Raw genomic sequence first — 17,554 nt, 5'->3', positions numbered from 1 at the left:
GCAAATAATTGCGTGGATTTGACATGGTTGCTTGAAAATTTTGTTCCCCCTCCCTAGCTATATTAGTTTATTTTCTCTCAAAATCATTGTCCAACATATTAGCTATCCAGTTAGCTAATTTAGGATGAGTACTTATGTTCCCACCCCCCAGTCCTATTTTCCACCTTATTTTTACACCCTATATTAAATTTCAAAAAATATAATAGAGGATGTAAAAATATAATAAAGGGCGCAGATAGACTCATCTCTAATGATTATCCTCACATCGATCTCCTTCCGTTGAGGTATGCCTCATCTTAAATATGATGAGGTATGGCTTGTGGGACCCACTCCGCATTGTAATTTGATGATCTAAGCCTTCTATTTTTTAAATCTCTATACAATAATCATTCTTGCAAAAAATTAGGTAAATCGGAAACCATTAAGACATTTAATTGTAATAGAATAAATAGACGAATATATGGAGTCCATTAATACTTGAAATGATGCCCTTTAATCAAATGGTTAAACTATTTTCGATCTATTTAATTTTTCACAAAGATGATCCCTATGTATTGACTTAAAAAATAAACGACTTTGATCATCGAATTATAATGTAAAGTGGGTCTCACAAGCCATATATCATCATGTTTAAGTTGATGTATACCTAAGAGGCCTCTGTATATATATATACTGCCAACATGGGGTCGACAAGAGATTCTGTCGACACTGTGTCGACGTTCGCATGGTGCAACCGTCCTTAATTATCTGAAAATTTTCATATATATATATATATCTTTGATTAATGCTTTCAATATGTTTTGTTAAATTGCTTGTCTGGCTAATTAAGTTTGCGCTGATGAGTTGATATGACTGCCGGAAACTTTTGTTCTTTAGTGCAACTTATTGGGTGATTTGTGTGCACATGAAATTTTTGAAACATGTTTTTGTCGAATGCGTTCAATGTGCAGGTATAACTGATTGCCTTTAAGCTTGATATATCTCGGATCAATGCTTCCAATGTGTTTGTTAAATCACTTGTTTGGTTACGTACCTGTCCATGCATTAATTTTGATGTAGATAGCTACCAGAAGAACATATTTCATAAAATACTGATGAATTTCAATTAATAGGCAAAATATACACCTATATTATTTTTAATTTTATGGTATTTACGAAATTCTGATTAAAAATAAATAAGACCTTCAAAGAGCTTCTTTTAATCTTCAATCACATAAGTGTTGAATGAAATACTGAATTATTAAAATTAATTCTTACAAATTTATGTGAACTTGAAGCATTAATTTTAACTTGTGAAAAATACATATATTTTATGAGTAAGAGTGCTGCTAGGAATTTCAACTTTGTATACAAAATTTGGATCTCAAATACACATAGCAGTATTGTCTCAAGAATCCAATTAAGGCTTATTCTAGACTCATTTATTTATAATAAGTAAAACACTGACATATGTACTGTCACATCATTAATTTGAGATACCTATCATTATTGTTATTCTTTTTCAAATAAATGAGATCCACGTGGGCCTAGTTATGAACAAATATATTACTATTCTATTAGAGATTTTATTCATGATCCAAATAATAATTATTGAAATAGATTTTAGTTATACTTATATGTTTCTTTGTTAATACATCACTACAAGAAATTGATACACAAGTCCCAAGAAAATAAAAACAAAAAATGTTAAAAAAAGAAATATTAAATCAACCCACCTAATATTGCAATATTAAAAGGTCCACCTTTTCTTTCAAAAATGATAAAGAATCCCGCATTTTAAAGAGGAGATGCTCATTAAACATGGTGGAGTGTTTGGCCTGTCCTTGTATTTTTTATTTTTTTTCCTATACTAGAATATGATTGTCATTATCAAATAATAACAATTTGACGGTGGGAATCCTTAACTATCATTGTTACTATTAAAATACAAGTGAATGTGACTACATAAGATTAAAATTTATGTTTTATGTTGGTTTTTAAATTTTTGACATGTTTATTTAAGAAAAATATATAAAGTATATTTATAAGCATAATTTTTATGCGATTTTTTAGTTGTCACGGTTGCAAAGTGACAATAGTTTTTATTGTCGAACAAAGATTATATTATAAAATCCGAAGAATAAAAAACGCAGAGTTCTTGGATCAATAAAAAGCGGACAGGCCTATTAGCCCATTTTTCCATTTTTGGCTTTAATAAAACCCAAAATTTTCTTTTATCCAAAAGAAAAAAAATTTAAAGGTGTATGTGTAATTGATAGTTGGTAACGTGACGTTACTGTTTGACAATTATAAAAGTGTGTGAATTGGAATGAAATAAATTTCAAATATAGTTTTGTTTTTTCTAACACATATCGTAGAGTGACTAGAGTCTCCAGTGAACTTTATTACATTAACTCAAAATTTGAAAGCTTGATGAGAAGAAAAAAAAAAATATTTCTAAACTAACTATACATAAAATTTGTACCCTTGCAAATAAATTGCGAGAAGCCATTTTTACTATTGTTGAAGATAGACATGCTCTGAGTCTCTGACGTCCCTCATGTTGTGTATACAACTGTATATATTATGCTGCCATTGCAGCTGCTTCCTGAGCATTATCACCACTTCTTATCCTCTCGTTGTCAGTACTGTCACTTTTATTTCCCCATTTTCCTTGCAATCATTCAAATGGACCAGTACTTGCCAAGCCCTGCAAATCAACTCTTGTATAGTCATATATATATCATTCATTGTATAGCTAGACAAGCATTCAATAAAAAGAGGAAAACTTCTCTTATCACAATTCTATACATTTTAGATGCATCTCTCATACGTACGGGACCCAGTATACTCTATCATCTCATAATATCATCTGATGTCATGTAATATATATATATATATATATATATATATTATGCTCTAGTCTTTAATGGATATCCTCTCACAATAAGGTGAGACTCATATATATTTTATGTACTCATGGGGTTATCCTCCCAAAGTCTTATAGTTAAACTCTAACATAATGCATCCACAAAGGTCATTTTATACCTTAGAAGGGTATAGAGTGAAATTCTCGGTCTATACCCTAAAAAATCGACAGAGGAAGCAGCACTGAGCATTGCATGAAGTGATCGCTTGATTTAAAAAAACTTCACCGAACTCTCAGCGGTGTTACCGAGTGTTCGATAATAGGTGCGCACGTTTGCATGTTCGCACTTGAATAGCTTTGATATCTCGCAGTACGTACAAAAGATATACTTTGCAAAATTGCAAATTTTACTATGGCGACAAGCCATTTTACTAGTATTGGATTAAATGGTCTAACCCAAGGTATTAAATTTCGTTTTTTTAGGATTTTGAAATCGAAACACATATTTAATAATTTTTCACGAAGATTTCGCTGAAATTTCAAAAATTTCGGCGAAATTTACTGAAATTTCCTGAAATTTATCGAAATTTATCGAAATCCAAAATTTAATTCCTTAGTCTGACCATCATGTTGTGTATATATATGTACATTGCTATTGCCACACCCTCATTACATTATCTTTATTTTCCATATCAAAGTATATTATTTTTATTTTCTTAAAAAAAAGGAGATTTTCATCCAAATCCTTTAGTTTTACAATTTACAGACTAAAGTCTTATGACTTTTAAAATTTTAACTAAACTCCAATAATATTATAATCATTCTATGTTACTCAATATTGGTCCATTAGTTTTTTTTTTTTTTACACATATTAGGCGCCGAGCGTTCAACGGCCATTTTCAAGTGTTTGGTAGTGCATTTTACTTCTTCCTCAAGTGTTAGTTTGTCGGCTTTATATTAGGTTTTAACTCTGAAATTTAATCTTAGAGTTAAACCTAACATGCAACGTCCACAAACCTCATTCTATAGCCCAAAATCTCATAGTTAAAACCTAACATGAAGTGTCCACAAACCCAATTATATACTCTAGGAAGGTATGAGGTGAATCCGTATCCTATACCCTAAAAAAATAAAAACATAATGACATATTTCTTTGATAAGGCAATGGTCAAAGGGCTTTATTAAAAATAAAAAAAGGGCTTTATTTTAAAAAAAAGGAGTCATATGGTGTTTTTTTTCCAAATAAGAGTTAGAAGGATTAAACTAGAACAAAATACCTTTATTCTAGTGGTCAGTGTTTTTGAGTTCACCCATAGGGTTAGACTAGACACAAACGAGTGAAGTCCTAATGCTAGATGAGGCAAGCAAAGATCCAGGGCCGAGATAAGCTTCTTTTCTCTAGGCCGAGAGATCGATTGATTGGAAGTCAAATTGGGCCGGACTTATAATGGCCAAGTTTTCTTTGTCTGCCGAAGTCCAAATATCAAGGCGGTGGCACGCCTGCAATAAAATATGCCACGTGGCGAACCCTCGGCCTGACATGTGGACGAGGTTGTTTTTAGACCGAAACACCGTGTACCAATCCAGCCCAATGACCATCATCCATTGCATCAAACACCATGAAGTTGGTACATATATGAGTAAGAGATTGATATACTCCCAAATCACCAACGTTGGTTTCCTTAGGCTTAGGTGTTCTTTTTCCAAGAAGTCGTGGGCACGGGTGGGAGGGGTTGAAGAGAGAGAAAAAAGAAGTGAGAGAAATAAAGAGAAAGTGAGAGAAAAACCGTCACGTGATGTAACCAATCCAACATGTCATAATATGATTTGATGTTATTAATACTATATTTTACTAATATAAATATATATATATATCATCTAATAATACTCTTACACGTTGAATTGGTTATACAATGTGGTGATGTATCAGATACAATACACTAATAAATTTTATTTTATTGTGTTTGATATTTTTTGTTAGGTATTTTGTTTAGATATTTTCTTTAATTTAGGCATTTTCAATAATTTAATTTGGTATTTTCAGACACACTAGTATAGGTATGCTAATAGGTAAACTAGCTAGCTAGTATAGGGTTGAGGAGGGGAGGGGGGGAGGGAGGGTGGGTGGGTAGGTGGGCTTATGCTTTTCTTAATTTTCTATTTTCTTAAGTTTTATTTGGCGATTATAGCTCTAAATAAGTGTGAACTATATAATATTATAAAAAATACATAACATTCCATAATGAGAAAAATTTACAAACAGAATACATACTTTGATGATTCTTTTATTTTAGGATATTAATTTTATTTTGTGTTCATGAAGGACACGTACTTTTATTTTATATCAATTAAAGCACTATATATTTTTTTTGTTTTTATCTCAATCTTATTCAAGGATTAAAAGCTATAAACCCCTCGCGTATATATATGTACATCAGCATCGACCACTTTCCTTGGAATGAATCAATATCCAATGGAACAATTGCAGCCAAGCCCCGCAAACCTCTGCCCTCTGACTCCCCTAAACTGGTTAGAACGAGCTGCGACGGTGTACGGCGACTGCCCATCCATCATCTACAACACCACCACCTACACGTGGTCCCAAACCCACCGTCGATGCCTCCAGCTGGCTTCCTCCATCTCATCCCACGTCGGACATCATTCGGTGGTGTCCGTGGTGGCCCCCAACATCCCCGCCATGTACGAGCTTCAGTTCGCGGTTCCCATGTCCGGCGCCATCCTCAACAACATCAACACCCGCCTGGACCCCCACTCCATCTCCGTACTCCTCCGCCACAGCCAATCCAAACTCATCTTCGTTGACTCCCTCTCCCTCTCTCTCCTCCTCCATGCCCTCTCTCTCTTCCCTCCCCACCTTCCTCGACCCCCTCTCGTCCTCATCACCGACCATCAGGACGACTCCATCTCGACCGTTGACCATCACTTCCTTGATAGTTTTGAGAACATGGTGGAAAATGGTGATCCAGGGTTCAAGTGGGTCCAGCCCAAAAGCGAGTGGGACCCCATGGTACTAAACTACACCTCCGGAACGACGTCGTCTCCCAAGGGCGTCGTGCATTGCCACAGAGGCTTTTGCATCACCGTACTTGCTGCCCTCATAGATTGGTCCGTCCCCAATAACTGTGTCTACTTGTGGACCCTACCAATGTTTCATTCCAACGGCTGGGGCTTCCCTTGGGGCATGGCCGCCGTCGGAGGCACCAATATTTGCCTCCGAAAATTCGACGGTCCAAAAATCTACGAATTGATTCACAAGCATAAGGTCACTCACATGTGTGCCGCACCTGTCGTGCTCAACATGCTAGTCAACCAACCAAGACCCGACCCGATCCAAAACCCGGTTTATATTATAACAGGCGGAGCTCCACCGCCATCCGCCGTGCTACTCCGAGCCGAGTCACTCGGGTTTATTGTGAGTCACGGGTACGGGTTGACCGAAACAGGTGGAGTCACGGTGTCATGCGCTTGGAAGCCACAGTGGGACCGGCTTCCGGGGATGGAGAGAGCGAGGCTGAAGGCGAGGCAAGGGGTGAGGACGATTGGGATGGCGGAGGTGGATGTGGTGGACCCGGAGTCGGGTACGGGTGTGAAACGAGATGGGCATTCGATTGGTGAGGTCGTTTTCAAAGGGGGTTCTGTGATGTTGGGTTATTTCAAAGACCCGGAAAACACAGCCAAATGTCTGAGACAAAACGGGTGGTTTTATACGGGTGACATGGCGGTGATGCATCCAGATGGGTATCTGGAGATCAAGGACCGTTCCAAGGATGTGATCATAAGTGGGGGAGAGAACTTGAGCAGCGTGGAGGTGGAGTCGGTGCTGTATACCCACCCGGCAATCAACGAAGCGGCTGTGGTGGCCCGACCCGATGAGTTTTGGGGGGAGACACCGTGTGCGTTTGTTAGCTTGAAAGAGGGATTGCCTGAGAAGCCATCGGAGAAAGATATCGTGGAGTTTTGCAGGGATAAGCTGCCGCACTTCATGGTGCCGAAGACGGTGGTGATCAAGGAGGAGCTGCCAAAGACTTCCACCGGGAAGATTCAGAAGTTTCTGCTCAGAGAGATTGCCAAAGGAATTGGAACAAGGACAAGTCGGATGTAATATTGGTGGAGTCGACTCGCCCGAGTTCAGTATTTATTTTGAATTTATAAAGTTGACTATAGTCTATATATATATATAATAAATTATATTCCTTCTATTGAGGTATACCTCAACTTATTTATGTTGAGGTATATCCTGTTAAAGCTCACACAAGCCATTTTGTATCGATCCAAATCGTTCATTTTTTACATCTCTATTGATAGATCATTTTTGCAAAAAATTAGCCAAATCGGAAATCATTTGCCTATTTAACTTTGATCAAATAAATGGACGAACCAAATATTTTTGATGAAACCGTTCATTTGTTTGATCAAAGTTAGATAGGCAAATGATTTCTGATTTGGCTAATTTTTTGCAAAGATGATCTATCAATGAAGATGTAAAAAATGAACGGTTCGGATCGACACAAAACGATTCGTGTGGGCCCCAATAAGGTCATACCTCAACATAAATAAGTTGAGGTATACCTCAATAGAACGAGCCTGTATAATAAATTTCATCCGAGTACTTTAATTATATATATATATATGTAATCTTCTTACTTAGTGCTAAGTAAGAAGATTACGTCCTTAATTTATTGACGTCTCTGTAGTTTTTCAGTTTTCCTGTAGCTCTTGTGGTTTTTTTTTTTGGCCAAGCTGTAGCTCGTGTTAATTATGCCAAAATGGCCTGGCAGTACTTATACAAATTGTGTTTTATTTCTTTTTGCCTTTTTACGGTGTCTATGCATTGGGGATGTTATGGAAGATATTGTACGTTGCTTTTTATTTCTTTCTACTATAGTGGGGAACTTTAAGAACCATGACATTATTGCTTAGGTTGTTTCCTTATGATTTTAATTTGACTCTAAGGCCAGTTTGGTATTACTGTGAGGAAACATAGCTGTGAAGTAAAGTTAACTATAAAATAAAACAGTTGATTATTTGGTAAACTATGTTTTCAAAAGTGCTGTGAGTGTAAAAAACAGTATCAAAATGTTTGGTAAATGTTAATATAAAAATGTTGTGACTGTGTATAATTACTAAAATAGACATGATTCTGAAAGTGCCTTTCACTTATTAGCATTAATTTTTTTAAGAACAACATTATTAAATAAGTATGCCTATTATTTTTTTAGAAAATTAGGATTAAATACCAAATATCAATAGTTTTTCAGTAAAACAGTAAGACACTAATTTTTTTTAGTTTAGGTACTAACCTAGAATAAAATATTTTGGATTAGGTCACAAATCAGTTTGTTTTACAGTTGTGACTGTCGAACAGTTACAGTTGTGACTGTTTAAAATTTATAAAAAATCAAAATTTTTAAGAATTTCATACTTTTGATTTAGGTTTGGAGGATGAAGTCATATAACTCAAAGACTAAATATTAAAGTTTAAGCCTTACAAATATTGAAAAAACAACAAATCAATAAAAAAGTTATGACTGTTAGACAGTCACAACTCGATATAATCATATTTTTTAAAGTTGGTACCTAAACTGAAATTTAGTACCTAAACTGAAATGACATAAATGTTTTGGTAGTTGAAATGAAAAAACATTACAATTTGGTATCTAAAGTCAATAGACTTTTATTTTTTTAGTAAATAATTAATAACCCCCAATTAGTAGTAGAGTTATTTCAAAACCTCCAGTGTTCTTAGAATTTATTGATACCTCCTTAGTTGAGGTTTAATCTTAGTTGCTGCCCCTTGAATCTCTGATCAATATGAAAACAATATTATGATGTTTAATCTTAGTTGCCCATGCGTGCCTTGGTCCACGCGCTGCTCACTGGCCCATGCGTTACTTCTCCATCCTGGCCCACATGCTACATAGCCTACATTGCAGTAAAAATTAACTAAAGCCCATCCTGGCCCACATGCTACATAGCCTACATTGCAGTAAAAATTAACTAAAGAAAAATAAAGCAGCCATGGAGAACGGAACACAAGACAAGTGGAATAAACATACACCTCCCAACCAACCCAACTACACAACAAGTTGTAAAACTAAATGGCTTAGTTTAATTTATAGAGTTTAACAAATATTATATAATTACTACACAAAAAGTCTATATACTATCATATATTTATAATAGAGATTGTACACAATTACTAAACAATAACATACAATTAAATCCCATAAGCCCAATAAAACCTAAAACTAAAATTTAAAAAAACAAAACAAAACGAAAAGGTCGAACATACAATATACAAGCTTGTTACAAAACAATTATGATTCTTAAAATTTCAACATTTTCACTTTCCCAATTTCAATTTCACACATATCAGAATCAATCATAATGAAATTGGATTGATCACAATAAAACTGAATCAATCACATTGAAATTGAATCTCACACTGAAACGGAATCGAACACACTGAAACTGAATCGACCACACTGAAACTGAATCGATCACATTGAGATTGAATCGATCACACTGAAACTAAATCGATCATACTGAGACTGAATCGATCACACTGAAACTGAATCTCACACTAAAACTGAATCGCTCACACTGAAACTGAATCGATCACACTGAAACTAAATCGGTCACACTGAGATTGAATTGATGACATTGAAACTGAATCGATCACACTGAAACTGAATCAATCACACTAAAACTGAATCGGTCACATTGAGATTGAATTGATGACACTGAAACTGAATCGGTCACATTGAGATTGAATTGATGACACTGAAACTAAATCGATCACGCTGAAACTGAATCTCACACTAAAACTGAATCGATTACACTGAAACTGAATCTCACACTGAAACTGAATCGATCACACTACTATATAACATGCCTTTATATGTGAAAAAAAAAAAATTATAATAATTTGCACACAATTAAGGTGACTCAAACCCAAGTCAAGCATGAGCAAAAAATAGTTACACTAATTTTCAATAAAAAATTAATTACACTAATTTGCAATAAAAAAAAATTAAACTAAATTTGAAACAAAAAAAATTACACTAAATTAGCAATAAAAAAATAATCACACAAATTTTAAAATTAAAATAGAAATAAGAAAGATTTCTTATCTTTCAAAATGTGTATAAATATCATTAAATACCTATCTTGGCACATCAAAGTCTTCGGTCCAGGTGGTAAGGTGTTTGGGTAATCTCTTGAAACCTTTGTGTCTTGGGTTCGAATCCCCTTTGAAGCCAAATATTTACTTTTTACTGAATTAAAATAGTGGGTGGGTTGCCTGGGTGGGTGGGCTGCATCAGTTAGGCCCGCTGTCAGATGGGCTGAGTAAGGTGGGTCTTGGTGCGCGTATGTTAAGGTCAATTTGGCATTATATTGTAGGGGTTAAAAAGGGAATTGTAAGTATTAGGGGGTTTTAAAAGAGTTTTTAAATAGGTGGGGGTTTAGGCAAATTTTGTATGTAGTTAGGGGGTTTAAAATTAGGCACTATTATTTTTTTAGGTATATTATAATTTTAATCGTACAAATAAAATATCATAATTAATTATTACAATATAAAATATAACTAACGATGAATATATTTTTTAATTTAAAATAAACAAATAAAAATTATAGAAATAAATATGGGTATTATGGGTAAATAAAATATTTATTGTTGCTGTGATTCACTGCAGCTTTCAAAAGCACATAGAAACCTGCTTTCTGTTTTTGCTGTGGGAAGTTGAGAATTGTGGGGGAAAACATTTTTTAATTTTTTTACCAAACACCAAAACTGTTGTAGGTGATTGAGAATTGTCATCTACAGCAGCTTTTGGGTCCTCCACCACAATCCCAAACCGGGCCTTAGAGCATCTGTAGTGGTAAGGTTCATTTCAATTTTATTGTAATAAATTGAACTAAACATAAAAGAATGATTTGTAGTGGTAGAGTTTATTTCAAATTGGGGATCAATAGTTCATTTCAGAAATAAAAAATATTAACTCTGAAGTGAAATTCATTTCAATAAGCTGGCTCACCATGTGAAAAAATATATATCTACAGCCCCTCTCCTATCGACACATGAACTGCATTATATTTTCTTGTCTCTCATCTTCAATTTTTGAACTGAACTATTGAATAACCACTGCAATTAAAACTGCAGTTTAGTTTAATAGATGCCAAAAAAATTCACAAAATTGAACTATTGAACAACTACTGTGGATGCTCTAAGACATATGGAGGATTTTGCTTGGAAAAAATATTTTATATATATATATGTGGAAAGTTTGCTTCGTTAAACCAGATGGGATAAATCTTCGATTTGAGTTTTGGTGCATTAATTAGAAGATATGTCTTTATGAAATTTTGAGTCGAAATTTCTTAAGGAGTAGATTGTGATGACCAGCCAGTTTTTATTAAAATTTTCTTAGAAACATTTCACCATTAAGTTTTGCCTAATGATGAATATGTGATTTTTATTGTATTTTAATTATAATTGTATTTTTGGGATGTAAATTTCTAAGTCTAATTCATTAGGTAAATTTTAGTTTAGGAAATCTCATGATATATAAATATAAATATATATATATTAGTATTTTTTTTTTTGAAGTCTCCAACTTTATACCTAAGATTGGACAAAAGAAAAATAATAATAATAATAATAATAATAATAATAATAATAATAATAATAATAATAATAATAAAACACCTCTCCCTTCACACATCAACCCCTCCATTTTTCAACCTTCATCATTTTTTCTTGCAGTATATAAAAAAAAAAAAATTCACGCAGACCCTTGGAGCTCTCCCACCGACTTCCCCATCCAGAGGATTCTTATCTTTTTCTTGGGGATCGGCTAATCTCTCTCTCTCTCTCTCTCTCTCTCTCTCTCTCTCTCTCTCCATCCTTCTTCCCTCAAAAAGCTCTCACCTACATATTTGAATACCCTTTGCCCATCCATTTTATAAGAGGGTGGAAAAGTATTGAGTTTTTGTTAGAGCCTGAAAGCAAATAACATAAAATGTTATTTTTCTCTAGGCTTTATGTTGATGCAAATTTTCGTAAGATAGATGCAACAACTTAAGATGGATGATCTGGATGATAGGAAGCCTTGTTGGATGAAGATTAGGATGGTGACTCGTGATGATCAAAACTTGTTGGATTAGTGGTTGACGTTGATGAGATATTCCTGCATGAACACAAGATCAAAGGAGATGGACCGGTGTGCATGGTACCAGCCAAATACACTTTGATGATGAAGTCAGTAAGATGTATTTGAAGGTGTTTGAGGAAGAACAAGCAAGAACAAAGCAAGAACAAGGTATGAACTTAGGAGAATATGAAGAACAATGTAAGATATTTTGGGTTATTCTCAGCTGATTGAATCTGTGTTTGTGTGGAATTTGTGAACCCCTTCCTTTGTGCACATAAGTGGGTTTATATAGGCAAAGGAAGTGGTGAGTGTTAAGTTACCTGCATATGGATGAGTGGATGAGGAGAAGACACGTATTCGGTCAGGAACAGTAGCATGCACAACTACCCATCACCTTTGTATTCAATGCTGCATTGAATGCAAGTATGGTGGATCAAGTGGAATGCCCTAATAGTTAAGGTTGTGAGCTGGAATGTCTCATCTGTCAGAAAGTCATGTCAGACGCACTTAAATATGGCGATTCGTCCCAACTTGATCTTCTAGGATGGCGGTGCGAGGCCGAGTCGATCCGAACACATATGTCTCCTCATATGTAAATGTGAAAACCACGTGCGATCGGATCATATATGGATGAGTCGGGCTAAGCCGATCAGATATTTAATGTAATGATTACTCTTAAGTGTAAACCGACTGTGGCTGGATTTAGGATGGCTTGTAAATGCCGAGCCGAACTGAGATATCTAGGCAAAGATGAACCCTCAAGTTCCTAGAAGATCTCAATATCGGTTCGGTTCGGATCGAACTTGGGCGACTTGAGGTAAGAGCCGATCTGAACCGTTGCATTGTTGAGCTGGCATGATAACCAAGTTGACCATTGAAAAGTCAGAACTGAAATGAGACCTGATATGCTACGTGTTGGTCTATGACTGGCCATTGAATCCATGTAGATTTATCCACAAGCACTTTATAAGCATAAGTGATTGTCTTTTGTTAAGTATAGATTGGACTCAAGATGTGGGCTCGTGGGCTCTTGGGCTCTGTTGACTTCAAAAGGCACCCAACCTTTATTTATTTCAGTTTTAACTGCAGAATTCAAAATTTTAAGACGTACATATCTTTAATTTCATTTTGATTTTGAAACATAAATTGTTTCTAACTGATGTCCCTTTTTTGAAAGTTGCAATCTCTATTATATAAACAGAGATTTGTTACAATAAACTTTTTTTGAAATCTCTATTTTTGAAAGGTTAGTCTATAGCCAGATTAAAAAGAACGATCTTTCTTAAGATTTATTACAATAAACTTTCTTTATTTGATTTAGAGGATTTGTGAAAAACTTGTGAGTTTGAATTTTCATGTTTCATTTAATTATAATTAATGGTTTTGAGAAGTTGGAAAGTGGTTTCAAACCACCACATGAGTACCCTCCTACCTTTCCCTTGACAGTGATACAGATAGGTCTTTGGGACCCATCTCGACACACATATAAGATTTGGGCTGTGTGTCGGGATGCCTCGCCTTTTGGGAGCAACTCTGCGTGCATGTATGATCAGATGAGTCTGCCTGGAAAATGCCTAGATTATGAGACTACCCGTGTTTTGAGATTTCTTTGCACTGGATGTTGCTAGATTATTTTCTTGGGTACTAGTGTGGTGTGTGTTTTCAGTTGATGAGTATTTTAAGATATGAGTTTATAGCAACAAATATTTTAAATATGACAGTTTCAGTTGAGCATTTGCATTGTTATTTCAGATATTTTGATAGCTTTATAGCTTGAGCGTATTATTGTTTTTCAGAGGATGATTATCAGTTTGTGGTTTATGTTAAGGTACAATATTTTTCAGAGTTTGGATTTCTAGCTGAATGATTTATTGACACACTGCATATGACGATTTATTTATTCATGTTGCATTTCATCCTTTAGAGATCTCTCCATATTTCATGTTTATGAGTTTTCTCTTGCATCAAGAAGATTCACTAAATTGAGATGGTTTCAATTGGGTTTGAAAAATGAGTTTTAAAACTGGGGGATTTCAAAGAGTGACATGAGGTCTTAAAGTGAAACTTGATTGAAAGGAATTTGAAAAGATAACTAATTTTAATGTTGTACTTTTATATTTTTGTCCACTCTTTGGGTTATCTCACGTTTTCTTTCCTTTGTGTTGTTTTAACGTTTTCCCCCAGGTTTTAGAGGTGGCCGAGGTCGGGCCGTACCAAACAGAAGCAGCATCTTCCTCAATTTCAGTTCTTCGATATCTTTGAGCACAATGGTTTTCTCCTTTAGTTTGTATATCTTGATGTGTAAAGTTAAATTAGTATGCTGTGATAATCCTGAGGTTGGTGAATAACAATAATGGATATGGAATTATTGGGTCGGAGACCTTTTTGGTTGTGGTACAGGTGGCTGTTGGACATTGGAAGTGTTTTCTACATGTATTACAAGTATGAGTTAGTCCAATTTCATGAGAGGTTCTGCCGAAATTTTGGTAGAATTTTCCTTGGTATTGGATCCCACAAGATCACTCCGGGTTCCATGGTGGAATCTAGGGACGGTCTTGTCAATGACCTCTGGATCTTTGGTAAAATTAGACAAATTTTATGCAAGGCAAACACTACATCTCAAAGATTTTCAAAGTTCTTCACCAAGCTCATGGATAATCTCTAAGCATAATATGGTACGTGTCAACTTTTCCACCACCAAAGCTGAAGAAGGCTTACCACGTACGCGACACACCTCATGGTTCAACATTGATCAAGATCAAGTCTCGACGGCCCCTGATCAACTTCTCTTCAAAACCCCATAAATAAAGGAGATTTGTAGGTTTAAACATAAGTTATTATGGTGTGTTTGACATTATTTTTTAATTTTTTATACTTTTTTGTTTGATTTTTTATTATTAATCAATAATTGTTGTCCATGAGATTTGAACTTTGAACTTTCTCCCACAAATGAGAAACTGGGTGCCACTTAACCAAATGGTCATTGATAGTTTTTTGTTTGATTTATTGACTTGAAAAGAAAAGAAATGAGGTTCCTTCCTCACTCATGGTTTGGGTATGTATCATTAGGGATGGGCATCAGTAGGTCCAATGAGGTTCTTGGCCGGTTTGCACACTGAATCAACGTCTTCGGTAGGCCAATATTTAGAATCGTCGTTGAGATTTCAAGCTAATATTGACCTTGTTTAGTCCACTGAAAAATAGGTTTAGTTTTATGTCTAACTGGAACAATAATAGAAGCGATTTCTTGGTCGCACAATGTTGTCGTCGCTGACATGAGGAGTTGATAGAGATAGATAAAGAGAGAGGGAGAGATATAAAAGTCGATCAAAATATAAAATGAGAAGATAATGTTTCAAAATAGGGTCTAATTGCTATATTTATAGATAAACTCGTAAACAATTTAATGCTATTGAGTATATAAATTTTTAACATAAATTCTATCAAACATGAAATAGAGTTCAAAAAAACCTTATAATATTAAATCGAGGCTAGTATTGGATAATATGCCCTTATTACAAGATTGCCCTTCACGGGTTCTCAAGGTTTGAATGACAAACGTCTCCTAGGATACAATGATATTTCTTCTCGCTGAAGCAACGCACTCCAATCTATATGAAACAACAAACACATATTGTGTTTGAACTCTCTTAATAAATGACTTTGAATAACGCATAAATCACAATTTTAATATCTCTTTTAATATCTTTTTCAAATGACATATAGGCTAACTATTTATAGAAGATGAAATGCCTCTTTGAAATGGTTGTGTTTGTTCAAGAAAAGGCAAGAGTAATGTTTTTTGTCTTAAACTGAAGACACACCCGTTCACCAATTTATTGCACCCTATATGTACCATTTCAATCAAGCGCGCATATGTAAGAAAAGTTACAAGAAATAACTATTGTAGTACCTGTTAAAAAAGTCATAACTAACATTTGGTAAGTAACTCCTACATTTTCTTTTTTTATATGTCGAATAATAGGAAAATTAATAATTAAATACTAAATTTTCCAACAGATAATGATTCAGAGATGATCATCGTCGTGAGAATTATAAAGAAGAGAGCTAGTGGTGTTGCCTTCAATCAAGAGAGAAAAAGATATTGGCGATGGTGACATCATAAGATGAAGGAGAATAAGGCAAAAGTTTAGGGCTGTAGGGTAATGATTCAATGTGGGGAGCACCACATTAATCTTATGCTCCAACCAATAGTAAGTTTCACGTCTCTAATTATTATTTTTTGTTTAAAAGAAATCTTTAGAGTGGTTTGGTTCTATCTTTTCTGGGTTTTGAAACTTGAAACTGGTATCCAGATAGGTTCAATCTGGTTTGTTTTTATTTAAGTGTTGAAACTTTAAAAACAGACCAAAAACGAACCGATTCAACTTGTTTTTTGCCTTTCCAATTAAAGCACCCACCCCTATGTATCATTCTAGTTATATTTCATATAATGCAAGTGATTTACAATGCAAAATATAGGAAAGAGAGTACTACAACTCACATGCCTTTTTTTTTGTTATATTGGAGGGAATCGAACCATGAACCTATCATATATGTTGTGTTTTGGCTCGCTTTTGGGTCCGTGGGAGTTACTATGGAAGTTGGTTAAAGTTTTGAGGTAATTTTGGGATTAAGAAGGTCATATAGAACTACAGGAACAAGGGAGGATTGATCCACATACGTGAAAAGACGAAGGAAGTCAAGAATCCTATTGAGTGATCATCAAACACAGGTCATTTTGGCAGCAAAACATTTTTGGTAGAGAGTTGCACCTATAGGGGGTCGATCGCAGGTCCGTTGGTGCATGAGTTCTATGTGTTTTGTACAAGTGGGATCGATCCTAGGCGAGCTTTTTATACCTCAAAGAGTCCATTTTCGAGCAACTTTGAACTTTTTTTGGGTGCTCGTGAACACTTGAGACTGTAACACTCGTACCTTGAGTATCAGAATCCTAAATATTCCCTAAATAAATTAAGCCATTTGGTTTTAAAAAATGGGTTGGGTCAGAGTATTTAAAGACACAAAAAATACAAAAGAAATTACTTTTATTCAAGACTAATCCCCAAATTTACGGTAGTTTAGAGTAGTAACCTTGAAGAATGTAAGACTTGATACAAATGAGTGGATCAAAAGGATTTCAAAACTAGACAAAATTAGTTGTTTAAACATAAATTAAGACAAACAAAGCATAGAACCAACTCAAGGATAATAGAGTGGGAATCACTGAAAACAGTGGAAGGAGTTGAAAAGTTCAAATTAAGATACTATTTGTACGACTTCTGTCCAAGTCCGTCTCTTTTCTATGCATAGTACCTAAGAATAATCCAAAGCAAGACAAGGAAAACGTAGGGAGTAAGCATTACATACGTTCATAGTTTCCCCTCAGGGGACCCTATCGAGGTTTGAAAACATTTATTTAATATTGGTCGAATGGAAGAGTTTCTAAAATAATAATGCACAACAAAACCTTTGGCTGAATTCTTGAAGAACAGAAACAGTTATCATGTTCACACTTCTTCCAGAAAAC

General features: G+C 34.8%; 1 pseudogene; it reads left to right on the top strand.

Annotated features, from left to right (window-relative positions):
• Positions 1-5,300: 5,300 nt before the first annotated feature.
• On the top strand, positions 5,301-7,138 carry LOC147285997 (2-methylpropanoate--CoA ligase CCL4 pseudogene; annotated as a pseudogene).
• The last annotated feature ends 10,416 nt before the right edge of the window (positions 7,139-17,554 follow it).

Source organism: Dryas octopetala, chromosome 4 (assembly GCF_963921425.1).
Source record: "Dryas octopetala chromosome 4, drDryOcto1.1, whole genome shotgun sequence".
NCBI lineage: Eukaryota > Viridiplantae > Streptophyta > Magnoliopsida > Rosales > Rosaceae > Dryas > Dryas octopetala.
Note: the sequence above shows the minus strand (reverse complement) of the source record. Positions and strands in the feature narration are given on the sequence as shown.